Source organism: Anolis carolinensis, chromosome 1, assembly GCF_035594765.1.
Source record: "Anolis carolinensis isolate JA03-04 chromosome 1, rAnoCar3.1.pri, whole genome shotgun sequence".
Classification (NCBI taxonomy): Eukaryota; Metazoa; Chordata; class Lepidosauria; order Squamata; family Dactyloidae; genus Anolis; species Anolis carolinensis.
Genome location: NC_085841.1, coordinates 347,567,950 through 347,580,341, shown reverse-complemented (window position 1 = coordinate 347,580,341; position 12,392 = coordinate 347,567,950). Strand labels below are relative to the sequence as shown.

General features: G+C 36.9%; 1 protein-coding gene across 3 annotated transcripts in view; it reads right to left on the bottom strand.

Annotated features, from left to right (window-relative positions):
- Positions 1-12,392, bottom strand: part of wdr25 (WD repeat domain 25) — a 154,074-nt gene that overhangs the window by 101,918 nt on the left and 39,764 nt on the right. The gene's annotated exons all lie outside the window — the stretch shown is intronic.

Below are 12,392 nucleotides of genomic sequence, written 5' to 3'. Positions count from 1 at the left end.
CTTTGCTCATACACTCTGACGGGCTTCTCAGCATCAGGCCTCCGTTTGTGGCAGTACTTCAGGCCAGAATTGTCACAGCTGGGTTTTCCAGCCAAGAAGTATGGGGTCACTCATGTCATATTGATGGACGCCACCTCAACAGTTGAGGTGGCCAGCATAAAAAACATTGGCAGGTGACACTCTAGAACTTGCCAAGGTACAGTCATTTGGAGTCAGGAGTCACTGCTTGAATATGCTGCACTGTTTAGTTTTAGGCGCCTGTTTCAATCTAGTTTGAATCTGTGGCCACATTTGGATGGGAAGTATATTTGAAAGACAATACCTTCGTCTAGAAGACCAAATCTGCATCATATGGCTAACCGGGAGAAGGTTCTTGCTTCTGCCAACACTATGGAAATAAGCTTAACATGAACTCCAGATCTCATTACTTGATTAGGGAGGAATAATCCAGGCAAGTACAAACACCTGAGCTGAATGTCAAGGCAGAAACAGACCCCAATATGATCCACACTCACTTTGAATAAGTGACTATCACGTGGTCTGATATGGTGAAATGGTTGATGCAAAAATCAAAACCTGGAGAAGGTGAGCATTGTGAGGTGTAAAATGACCAGCACAACCAGGCAATTTGTGGTTTCATTGAGGAATGAGAGAATGACCTGGCAAAGTAGACATCTTTTTGGGTTAGAAACTTCATATTGACCAGATGGTGTACTGCTGCTGGGCTTAGAGGACAGGAAACATGATTATATGTAAATTATTCTCATCCAACACATCTCCAAGTATTTTGGCCAACAACTCAAGAAATCCCAGCCAATTTACCAGCTGTTAGGATTTCTGGGAGTTGAAGGCCAAAACATCTGGGGACCCATAGATTCAGAAACCACTGTTATATGTGGTCTTACTTTCTATGGTCAATAGGTTTGGCAAGAGTGAGGATTGGCCTTCAACTAGTATTAACATGAGCTCAGACCCAGTTTAGGACATTGGAGACATAGGAAAATAGGCCATGCCCAACTCAAGAGAAATGGCTCCACATGACTACCAGGGAATACAGGAAACATGCAGTGCCTTGACCTATGTGGATTCCCATAGCTGTCATTCTGGAATTGCTCAGAAGGAAATTTGGGCTTCACGGGCTACATCTGCCAGCCAGCAATGATAAATCTGGACCCATGGTCAAGTCAAATATCTTCAGCTGTAACAATAAAACTATGATTTTGCCAACATATCCAGTCTGCACATTTTATGGGATTTTCCGCTGAATTTGCAAACTTTCATCCATCATGAACTTAGTTGCCAGTAGGCCCCACCTGCGCCTCATTGCCTCAGCGAACATCTTGCCCTTCGTCGGCCTTTCTTCCTTTTTCTTTCTATTTTCCCCAGCATCATGATCTTTTCCGAGTTTTCCTGTCTTCTCATGATGTGACCAAAATACTTCATTTTTTGCCTCTAATATCCTTCCCCCCAGCATTCCTGCCTCCCTCCCTCTCTTTTTTAATGTACTGTACTGTATTCCTTCTTGTTCACTGAGGCAATGAGGCACAGGCGGGGCCTACTGGCAACTAAGGAGGACAGGCCGGGACAGGCCGTGCGTCTCAGCCTGGGCCTTTTTGTGCCTGCGAGGGAGGGCAGGCCATAAGAGAAAACCCGCAAAACAGCGAATCCGCAAAAAGTGAACTGAAAAGTAGTGGGGGAACACTGTACATTCTAGTCATGACTGTTATCCTGTTATCCAATGAAGTTTCAATAATTTCTTTTAACCTTCCTGTGTTAAGGTTCTGTGTGGTAGAGGGGTATCACATAAAGAACATGATAGATGGGATAAAGCATATGCATGTATATCAAACTGTTGATTTCACAAAAATGCAAAAAAAAATGAGTAAACATTTTCAATTACACACAGTGTCAAATTTTCCCAAATATTTTCTAATACCATGTATTTTCCAAAACAAAAAAATGTTTAAAATGGCATAGTGATCCCATACATAACTACATGCTCACTTTCATCCACACAGTGAGGAACATTAAGTAGGTCAAATGAGTTAAAAGCAAAGCAAATAAAGAATATTGTAGTGTGATAATGCAATTGCTCAAAGACTTAGAATTAATAAGACATTTCAGTGATCAAAAATGTATGTGAATAAAGGAACTGCAGCAAAGCAGTCTGAAAGAGTGCCTGAATGCACTCATGCTTTAGATGGGACTCTATGTCTTTTGTAACTAGAACTGTGAAGCAAATCATCTAAGCAAGAGAAATTGGGTAAAGCAGTCTTCATCAAAACCCTCCTAATCTTCCATAAAGCTCAGCTTCTAATATGTCATATTGTTCTAGATCAATAAGCTACTGGTCACCTTGCTAATTATATCCAAAAAGGAGCCAAAAATTCTACAGTAACTCAAATATTGAATGGAGTTAATCAACATCATATATTTATTTATATAGCATTATCACTGTTCATGACATTGTATAAGTAGAACAAAATAGTTTCCTGCTCTCAGACTTACAATCTAATTAAAATGTGACACAAAAAGAAAAGGGGATGGCAATAAGAGAGGGAATACATAATCTGATTTGCTGTGCAATTTATACAAAATTTGAAATCTTGAACTGGTATTTTGCAATTGATATGCACAAAGATGATTTCTTACGAAATTGATGTAGGGGACCAAAAAGGTATAAAGTGTGGAATCAATATGTAAAGATCAGCATTCTCAAAAATTGATCTGTTTTTATTTTGACATTGGCTTTGAAGTCCTCTTTCTTATTACAGTACCCTAGATTCAAATGTCACAGAGCAATGCTAAATTCTGGAATTAGGATACCAAGGCAAGAAGTGAGACTCTGATTCCTGTAGTACTTCCAAAGCTCTGTCCATCTGTTTCAGTCAAGACAGCTTGTTACACGATTTTATCTCAAATTATTATCAAATATACCATATTAATTAACTGAAAGACCAGTGTTAAGGAAACAGGAAACATTGGACTTTATAAAAGATGGTAATAAATAAAGTCACTGTTTCCTATCCAAATTTGAGTTAAATCAGCCTATGTGCCCTTGTTCTAAAACTGTACATTCTGAACCCAACAACTTTATCTGAGTCAGACTTAATAACAGGTAGAGTAGGATTGCTGCCTCAAACAGGATACAGGGGAACATGAAGGTGAAGCAACTCCCAAAATTCAGAGATAGGGTTGTTTTTTTACATTAAAACTATCTTCAATTAATTTTATTTTATTTATTTTTTGCATCCTAGAACAACTGAATATTTCAGGCACTTTTCCACAGGACAACTAGTGATTCCTAGCCATGTAGTCACAATACAAGCAACAGCATACATTCAAATATTTATAACTATTCTCTCTAGGAGCAGGTACAGCTAGCCAAAATATCTCCCTGGCAAATATGAAAGCTGAATGAAGTACAAGAGCCAATATAGAGTGATTTTTGCATTGGACCACCTAATCAAATATTTAGTTCATTTTAGGTGTTCCGAAGAGCTTTCTGAATACTTTAAAGACACCAGATCTCATTTGATCTTGAAAACTAAGCATCAACCATGGTTAGTACTTAGATAAAAGACTGCCAACAAATACCAGGTGCTACGTATAGGCTTTAATTCAATGGAAGAGAATGGCAAAAACCAGCTCTGAGTATTCCTCGCCTAAGAAAACCCCATGAAAATCATGGGGTCGCCATATATTGACAGGTGATTTGCAAGCCCATACAACTAAATGGGTGTGTCTAAGTTCACTCATTTTGGTGTCCTTTTAAATATTTACATATTTTAATACACTTACTCCTAAGTAATTGCTCACAGAATGACATCTTCAAATTATCTGCTGCCAACCAAGAAGGTTGTCATTGACATTAGATTAAAAATGGATCTACATCTCCAAGCAGAAATAAGAGTTTTCCAGAATACCCAGTGGACATTCAGGCAGCAAACTAGCAAAGACTACATAAAAAAAACTTCTACTACAGGACATACTGTGCTTCTGATTTCATGAGGCAACTGGAACATTCACAATGAAACTTTAATTAGTATAACTATTACACTTAAACTAAGATTCTTGTGGTTCGCCATCTGTTCTGGCAAATTAACACATCTAATAATTCAGTAGTCTAAACACTAATATGGAACTCAAAGAGGAAAAATAAGTTCTCCGCAAACTAAAATTGAAAGCACAAATCAACTTCAAACATAGAAAGCTGGCAGTCTTTCCACTGCTAAAAATCATTACTGCATCACAATACACAACACAGAGACATATACACACAATGCCTGTTCCTCTCCAGAGAGGCACAGAAATTGAGTTGGGGAGGAATTTTCAGACAGCTATGCAATGGGCAAGATTACAAAGAAATGACTGGAATCTTATATAGATTAAGTTTTACTGAGTAAATATAGCATTTCTAACTGTATTCTGGCTTCTCTCTCTTACTGGTTAACAAGGCACAATGAATTGTTTTCAGAAGAAATACCAATGTAGCTCAAAATAAAATTAATTGCTACTGCAACTGTATCCTTAGAATAATTTTGGATATTGTTGTTTTTAAAAGCATTGTTGCCAAAGTGTTTTGGTTTATAGCTCCCAGCACACCAGTTCTGGTTTACAGCTACAAGCACATCAAAAAGATCTTTATTTAAGCGAATGGTTTTGTCCAGGGAAGATGAAAGTGGACCAAGGAGTTTCACCATTCACTAAACTCTCAGAGATTTCCTACCAAAAGTTTCACATCAACATTTCTGCTCTCATAAAACTTGGGAGGAATGTGATTTTCCATTTGAATTTTATTTTATTCTCCCAATCTGTTTTAGGTCATAAGATATATTTTCGTACACTGCTTTATCTGGTCATGTCTTGCTGCTAAAAACCACTTCTAACCCAAAAATTGGCTGCAGAGACTATAACATTGAAATAATATAGCGCCCTTCCTGCAGCTTGTGAATAGGGTTGAAAAAAATGCTATATGGGGAAGTAGAACAGAAATGTTTGCTCTGTACCAAGATGCAGGGCAAAAATGACCCCAGACCATCATAGTTGCCAAACTCTGTCTGAGTGTGTGCAAATAATATTCTACTTGTTTTTCTTCTACTTTATATTTGCCTACAAAAAGCCACTTTCAGTCTTACCCTTGTCATGCAAGTGATATTGGTTCTGATATGAGTGAGTATTCAAAAGTGGAGGTGGAACATATGATCAAGTGATGAGAGAGGTAAATCATTTTGGCAGAAGGCTGGCTGGATGTTAATGGCTCAAAATGAGGCAATGGAAGGGCAGATGAGGGGGGGGAAAGATGGTAGTGACTGAGACATAGCTCAGAGAAGAAAGTCTTGACTGAGGCAATGTTCAAAAGCATTTTAGTATCATTGGCAGGAAAAGAACATTAAGAAAAATTAACTCAAAATAGCAATAAACTGAGCATCCAAATTAAATAGTGAAGGAGTAAAAAATTTACAAATAATTATAATGACAGTTTGTACTAATGAGCCCATGTGATATAATAGTTCATAAGCTGAACTTAGAGAGGAAATCCAGATTCACTGTCCACTACTAAAACTTACAGAATGACAATGATGCCTTCTGCCATCTTCAAGGAGAGTGAGACATCAAAGCACATGGTCTCCACTGTTTAACAATGAAGCTCAACCACAAATTCCATTCCACGTATGTTTATTGGTCCCAAACTATGAAAGAGTTTGCAAATTATCTGTGGAATGTCCAGGGTGGAAGAAAGAACCATTATCTGTTTGAAGCAAGTGCAAATGTTACAATTAGCAAGCTTGATTAGCATTGAGTAGCCTTGCAGCTGAGGGTATTTGCATAGAGTTAGTCTGGCAGCATCCTTTGTTTGGGAGGTGCTAACTGGCACTTAATTGTTTGTTGTCTGGAATTCCCTTGTTTCTGAGTGGTGTTCTTTATTTGCTGTCTTGATTCTGGTATTTTTTAATACTGGTAACTAGATTTTGTTCATTTTCATGGTTTCCTCCTCTCTGTTGAACAAAATCTGGTTACCAGTATTAAAAGCATGTATTTGCAACTGATAACATAATGTAATTTAGCATAAGCGAATAACAGCCTTTTGCCAACTAACCATAAGTACCTTACCTTAAAATCTGGGGATTGTTTCATCCATTCATTCATTTCATAAATAATTCCATTGAAATCACTAGAATCTTTCTGCCACCCTTCCCTCTCTACCTACCATCCCATACATTTACTGAAGGGAAGGAAAGGTTATTCTTGCCAGAAGTCTGAAACAGAAAACTTGCAGAATTTTTCTACCTGCCTTCTCTCCTTATGGAATTTCCACTCATCTTCATACAATCAGATTAAGGGCTAGTTGTGGACAGAGGACCACAGGTTAACTACTTCTGTGCTAGTATGTCAGACATGCAAAACTTTTACATGAGAAGAAGTAGCAGGAAGAATAGATTGATTTCTATAATTTCTTAACAAAAAGGAGGTCACTAAAAGCTTTGTTTTTCTTGCAGCATATTTTTGAGCATGTAATTTGTCTTACTCAATTACCATAACATAAAACAATTAAAATACAAAAACAAAATGTATATACAGTCATATTCCTTTGTTGCTTGCTCTATCATCTTCATAACTCCACCACCTGAAGATAACAGTTGCTTCCTAATAAAACAGAAATAAAGTGTGATTTTGATAAGTTTGTTGAAGTGTGATGCATTCAGAACTAAACAAAATTCAACTTTGGTTTCGGTAACAATGACCAAGCATTTCAGAATGTATTCTCAGAATTTATATAAGCTAGCAGCGCAATATCAGTCAGTATGCCCCAACATTGCCTTAAGAACCAGTGTTCTTGCCAGATTAAAAAAGCTTGCTCCAGCAAGTTCATTTAAACTTAAATAAAAAACTGAGCCATATCTGACTTATTTTTCTTTTTTCTCATACAATGAGCAAAACTGACAATTCAGTGAAGAAGTAAAGCATATCCCCTCTCTTAACTATAATAGCAATAGCGGAATGCAAGACAACAGGCATAAGCATCCACTGGAAAGGAAAAGAAAATGAAAAACCAAGGTCACTAAAGCAAGACTCAAGACTTTGTGTGCAATGAAGTTCTGAACTGAATTTTAAATGCTCTATTTCATTATGCTACAAATGGCTACAAACTATTCCATTCCAAATAATTCAAGCCTAAGGGAATGGCTGCTAATACATAAAATGAACAAGATGGTTTAATAAATAATCCCTCCACTACCCTTATTCAGTTTATGTTATTTTTAATTTGATTTAAAAATAAAGCTAATAACAGAGATTTTCCCCATCACACAAATTTAAAGGCTGAGACAGAAACTGCCTAGTTATATTCTTGTCTCTAATAGTTTAGGATTTTTTACAGCAATTTAATATTTTAACAATATTTAAGATCTCACACATATATTTATTGTAAGTCATATAGATGTTAAACTGTTTGTTGTTTATTCGTTCAGTAACTAGAAATACAAAGTCTGTCACTGTCTCCACATTTTCTCCCTCTACTTGCCAGTTATCAATCAGTCTGGTTGCCATAATCTTAGTTTTCTTGATGTTTAACTGCAACCCAACTTTTGCACTTTCTTCTTTCACCTTGGTTGTAAGGCTCCCCAGCATCTCCTTGCTTTCAGCCATCGAAGAGGTATCATCTGCATATCTAAGGTTGTTAATGTTTCTTCCAGCAATTTTAACTCCATCCTTGGATTCATCAAGCCCCACACGTCGCATGATATGTTCTGCATACAGGTGGAATAGGTAGGGTGAGAATATAAATCCCTGCCGTACTCCTTTCCCAATCTTGAACCAGTCTGTTGTTCCGTGGTCAGTTCTTACTGTTGCAACTTGGTCGTTGTACAGATTCCTCAGAAGACGGACAAGATGACTTGGCATCCCCATAACACCATAACATTTATTATGATCCACAGATCAAAGGCTTTAGAATAGCCAATAAAACAGAATAGATGTTAAACTGTAAGCACCATAAATGTAGAGAAAGAGAGAAGTCATTATATTTTCTCCCCAACTGTGCCTTTTCCTCAATGGTATCAGATCCAATTCCCATGTTTTTAGACCACCTTGAAACACAACCTTTGTTATACTGGCAGAACCAATCAGAAACATGTTGTATGTCAGAAAATATTCTTTAAGCTATCCTATAATGCTTCCTTTCTTCTGCATTTTAAATAAAAATATTTTATCTTGAAGAAGGTTTTAGGCAATCAGACCACAAATATTTCTTTTTTTAAAAAAAAGATAAAAGATCGATTCCATCTGGTCCCCATTATGACAGAACGTTGTACTCATCAGTCAAAATCTCAACAGTTCACAACATACAATCTGCTGGAACTGGTAGCAACATTTATAAACATTCTCATTACATTGTGTTAAAGGGCCTGTTCTGGATAATACAAAGGCTAATGGAGAAATTGGGTCTGTTAGCACCAAGTCTTTGTTAACACTTCCAGACTAAACTGGTTGTCATTCTGATCGATCATAAGAATAAAATAATCCGTTTTTGTTGTAGAATTATTAGGCCCTGAACAAAATCTCCAATCAAAGCAGAATTCTTGGGTTCTTCCAGTTCTGGGACACACCATTCACTACAATCTGGGAATGTGACATCCATTTCTAATTGGTTTAATGTAACATATCCCAAAATTGTTTTTTAAAAAACCCTTTCTTTTTGAGAGGTATGCAGCATGCAGGCTGCTAGGAATGTTATGGATGGGATTTTGGCAGGATGTTTAGCTATTAAATATATTTTTATTTTATTAAATGTATTTATTTTTGTATTTTATCTGAATTATCATTTTTGTATTTAATTATCACAAATATTTAATTATTTTGTAAATTATTGTATTCATATGTATAATAATAACAACAACAACAACAACAACAACAACAACTTTATTTTTGTACCCCGCCTCCATCTCCCCGAAGGGACTCAGGGTGGCTAAGATGGGGCCAAGCCCAAACAATTACAATAAAACAAAATAAAATACATACAAGTCATGCATTTGCCTTGTTTTTAAATTCTGTTGTGTTGCGCCATGTTATTGGAAGCAACCTTTAGTCCTTCTGGGGAAAAGGGTGAGATAAAAATAAAGAAGATAATAATAATAATAATGCAGACTGTGCAAGGAAACCGACGAAACCATTGATCATATCCTCAGCTGCTGTAAGAAAATCGCACAGACAGACTACAAACAGAGGCACAACTATGTGGCCCAAATGATTCATTGGAACTTATGCCTCAAGTACCACCTCCCAGCAGCAAAGAACTGGTGGGATCACAAACCTGCAAAAGTATTGGAAAATGAACATGCAAAGATACTGTGGGACTTCCGAATCCAGACTGACAAAGTTCTGGAACACAACACACCAGACATCACAGTTGTGAAAAAGAACAAGGTTTGGATCATTGATGTTGCCATCCCAGGTGTCGCATAGATGAAAAACAACAGGAAAAACTCAGCCGCTATCAGGACCTCAAGATTGAACTTCAAAGACTCTGGCAGAAACCAGTACAGGTGGTCCCGGTGGTGATGGGCACACTGGGTGCTGTGCCAAAAGATCTCAGCCGGCATTTGGAAACAATAGACATTGACAAAATCACCATCTGCCAACTGCAAAAGGCCACCCTACTGGGATCTGCACACATAATCAGAAAATACATCACACAGTCCTAGACACTTGGGAAGTGTTCGACTTGTGGTTTTGCGAAACGAAATCCAGCATATCTATCTTGTTTGCTGTGCCATACAACGTCGTTGTGTTGATAATAATGAAATGTAATGCTTGGGAAGTGTCCGACATGTGATCCAATACAACAGCTAGCATAATGATCTTGTTTGCTGTGTACTAATCTTGTTGTATATCAAATAATAATGTAAAGTTAATCCAGTGTTTTCATTTTTTTTAAAAAATAGTATTTAAATGTTATTATTTTTGCCTTTTTTGGTTGATGTTATGCTATAATTTGGAAATATGCTTTTATTTTTTAATGGCATTTGAATTAAAATCCATCAACTTTAAAGCAAAGCCCTAGAGGGCTATGAATATTACCAATCATTGCACTACCACACCAGAAGTACATGTTGCTTGTAAATCTTCACTGCAATGTCAGAGTTTAATTTGCAAGAAAGACAAGGAAAGTGATGGGAGAAGGGATTAGCTGCTTCTCAATCAGATGCTATATTCCCACATTTCCCTCCCCAAACTAAGAACTTGGCCCTATGCATCTGTCTCAAAACTGCTATTTTGCTATACATATTTCTACAGGTTCAGCATTCTTTATCTAAAATTACATCAAAGTCCGCAATTGGCCAAATGGGTGGCTGAGATAGTAAAATCTTTGTTTTCGAATGGTTCAACATATACAAACTTTGTTCCATTCATACAACTTTTAGAAATATTGAGTAAAATTGCCTTCATGGTATGTGTACAGAGTGTATATAAAACATAAATGCCTTTCTTATTTAGACTTGGGTCACAGCCCCAAGATATTTCATTATGAATAAATATGCAAATGCGGGTATTCCAAAATATAAACAAAAAATCAAAACACTTCTCGTCCCAAGCATTTCAGAAATGGGGTACTCGGCCTATATTGATTAGCTATACTTAATGCACTTTTAACGCAAATCCTTCAGCAAAGCCTGTTTTACTGAAAAGGTACAGCTTTATTGTAGGTACCTAGGCTTCACTTCCAAGTACTTAGAAAACTATCTCAGCGGTTTCTTTTGGAGATGTTCGTTACGATATAGAAAACTGGACTCAAAAATAGCTGTTTTACATATTCAAAGGTCACTGTATTTTTCCACTTAAGATGAGGCAGCTCTCTACATATTAAACATAGCTGATTATAAAATCACTTTCACCCTAGTGCAAGTCTGGAGGAATTAGGTTTGAAGGGACTCTGAGTTCTAGCCTGTCACTTTCCAGGGCTAATTTTTTTTTTTTGTTTTTTTTTTTAACATTCTCTATTTTATTTGTGCTTGGAAATATAGGTGGACTTTGACATTTCTTTTTAATAGGACTACATAAAAGCTTTCACGGGGGAAAAGCAAAAGATGGGCCATAATTGGAGCTGAAACAGTACCTGACACCACAATGACAAATTTCCTTTCAGAATTTTAGGGAAAGTTCTTTTAACATGAACATTCCTGGAAAATCTTTTGGGGCTTTGAACACCGAAACCCTGAATACAGCTAGCCTCCTTAGAAAGGCAGAGACAATTACTAAGAAAATGCTCTTTTCTCAATGCTCCTCCTTACCCTCTTATCCATTTTTTATATCTATTAATTGGGTCTGAAAGTAGGCTGCCAAACACTGGATTTTTACTTCATTTTAATTTGCATGCAGTTCTTAATGGTTTCTCCTTCTTTCTTTCATTTCTCCCCTCCCTCTCTTAAAATCCTCTGTTGACTTCTATATTCAACATTGAGCCCTGTTTCCCAAGGTGACTGTTTTCAACAGCCAGCATACTGGCTGCTTTTAGCACAACTCAAAAGCATTGCCAATTTTATTTGCTTTAGGGGCCCATGATTAAAAATCACTTAAGTCTGTTGGCTAAGAGAAGAAAATATGATTAAGAAAGGGGGTCAATTGTCAAAATTTATTTTAAAAAAATGATCCATGATGTGGTGAAAAGAAGATTCCCCATTCCTGTGCAGTAAAACTACAGAATGACCCCCATATTCGTAAGGAATATATTCCCGGACTTTGTATTGATATTGCAAAATGACAGCCAATAGAGAACTCTATGAAAATGAAGAACATTAAGCCAAAAAATACCATAGAGTGTCAGGACACATTAGTATGTAGGCTACAGTATGTCGGTGAGTCGCACGAATGTGACAAGAAACCTCTGAGTCTATGTGAAATAAGCAGTAAATCGAATGTTTTTAAAAATATAAATGAAAGATGTGCATGAGATATGTTGTGTCCCCATACATTTCATTATTACAATTTATGTATGTGTCTGTATCTGTTATAAGGGGTTGGTTTAACCTCCTATTTGCTAGTAACACTATATTACCATGTCACGAAATGATACATATCTCAAAGGCATGTCACCAACATGAAATGGTTGGCAAGTTCTGACATAGAGAAACCACAAATACCAGCCCCGTGTATGTTGAAATCATACTGTAGAATTTAGGGTCACAAAATGCAACTGATTGCTTCAGTGACAGGCTCATGTATGAGCAACTCCTTTTAGCTCTCCAAAGGGCAATGTTAAGCCCAAGATGACAGAATCCCCTGCTTTTTGTCACCTGTCGAACAATAACGGTGTTGGTAGTTTGCCAGTAATCTCCCACATGGCAATTGCCATCTTGGTTGTTAGTTAACTGGAACAAATATGCTTTCTAGTC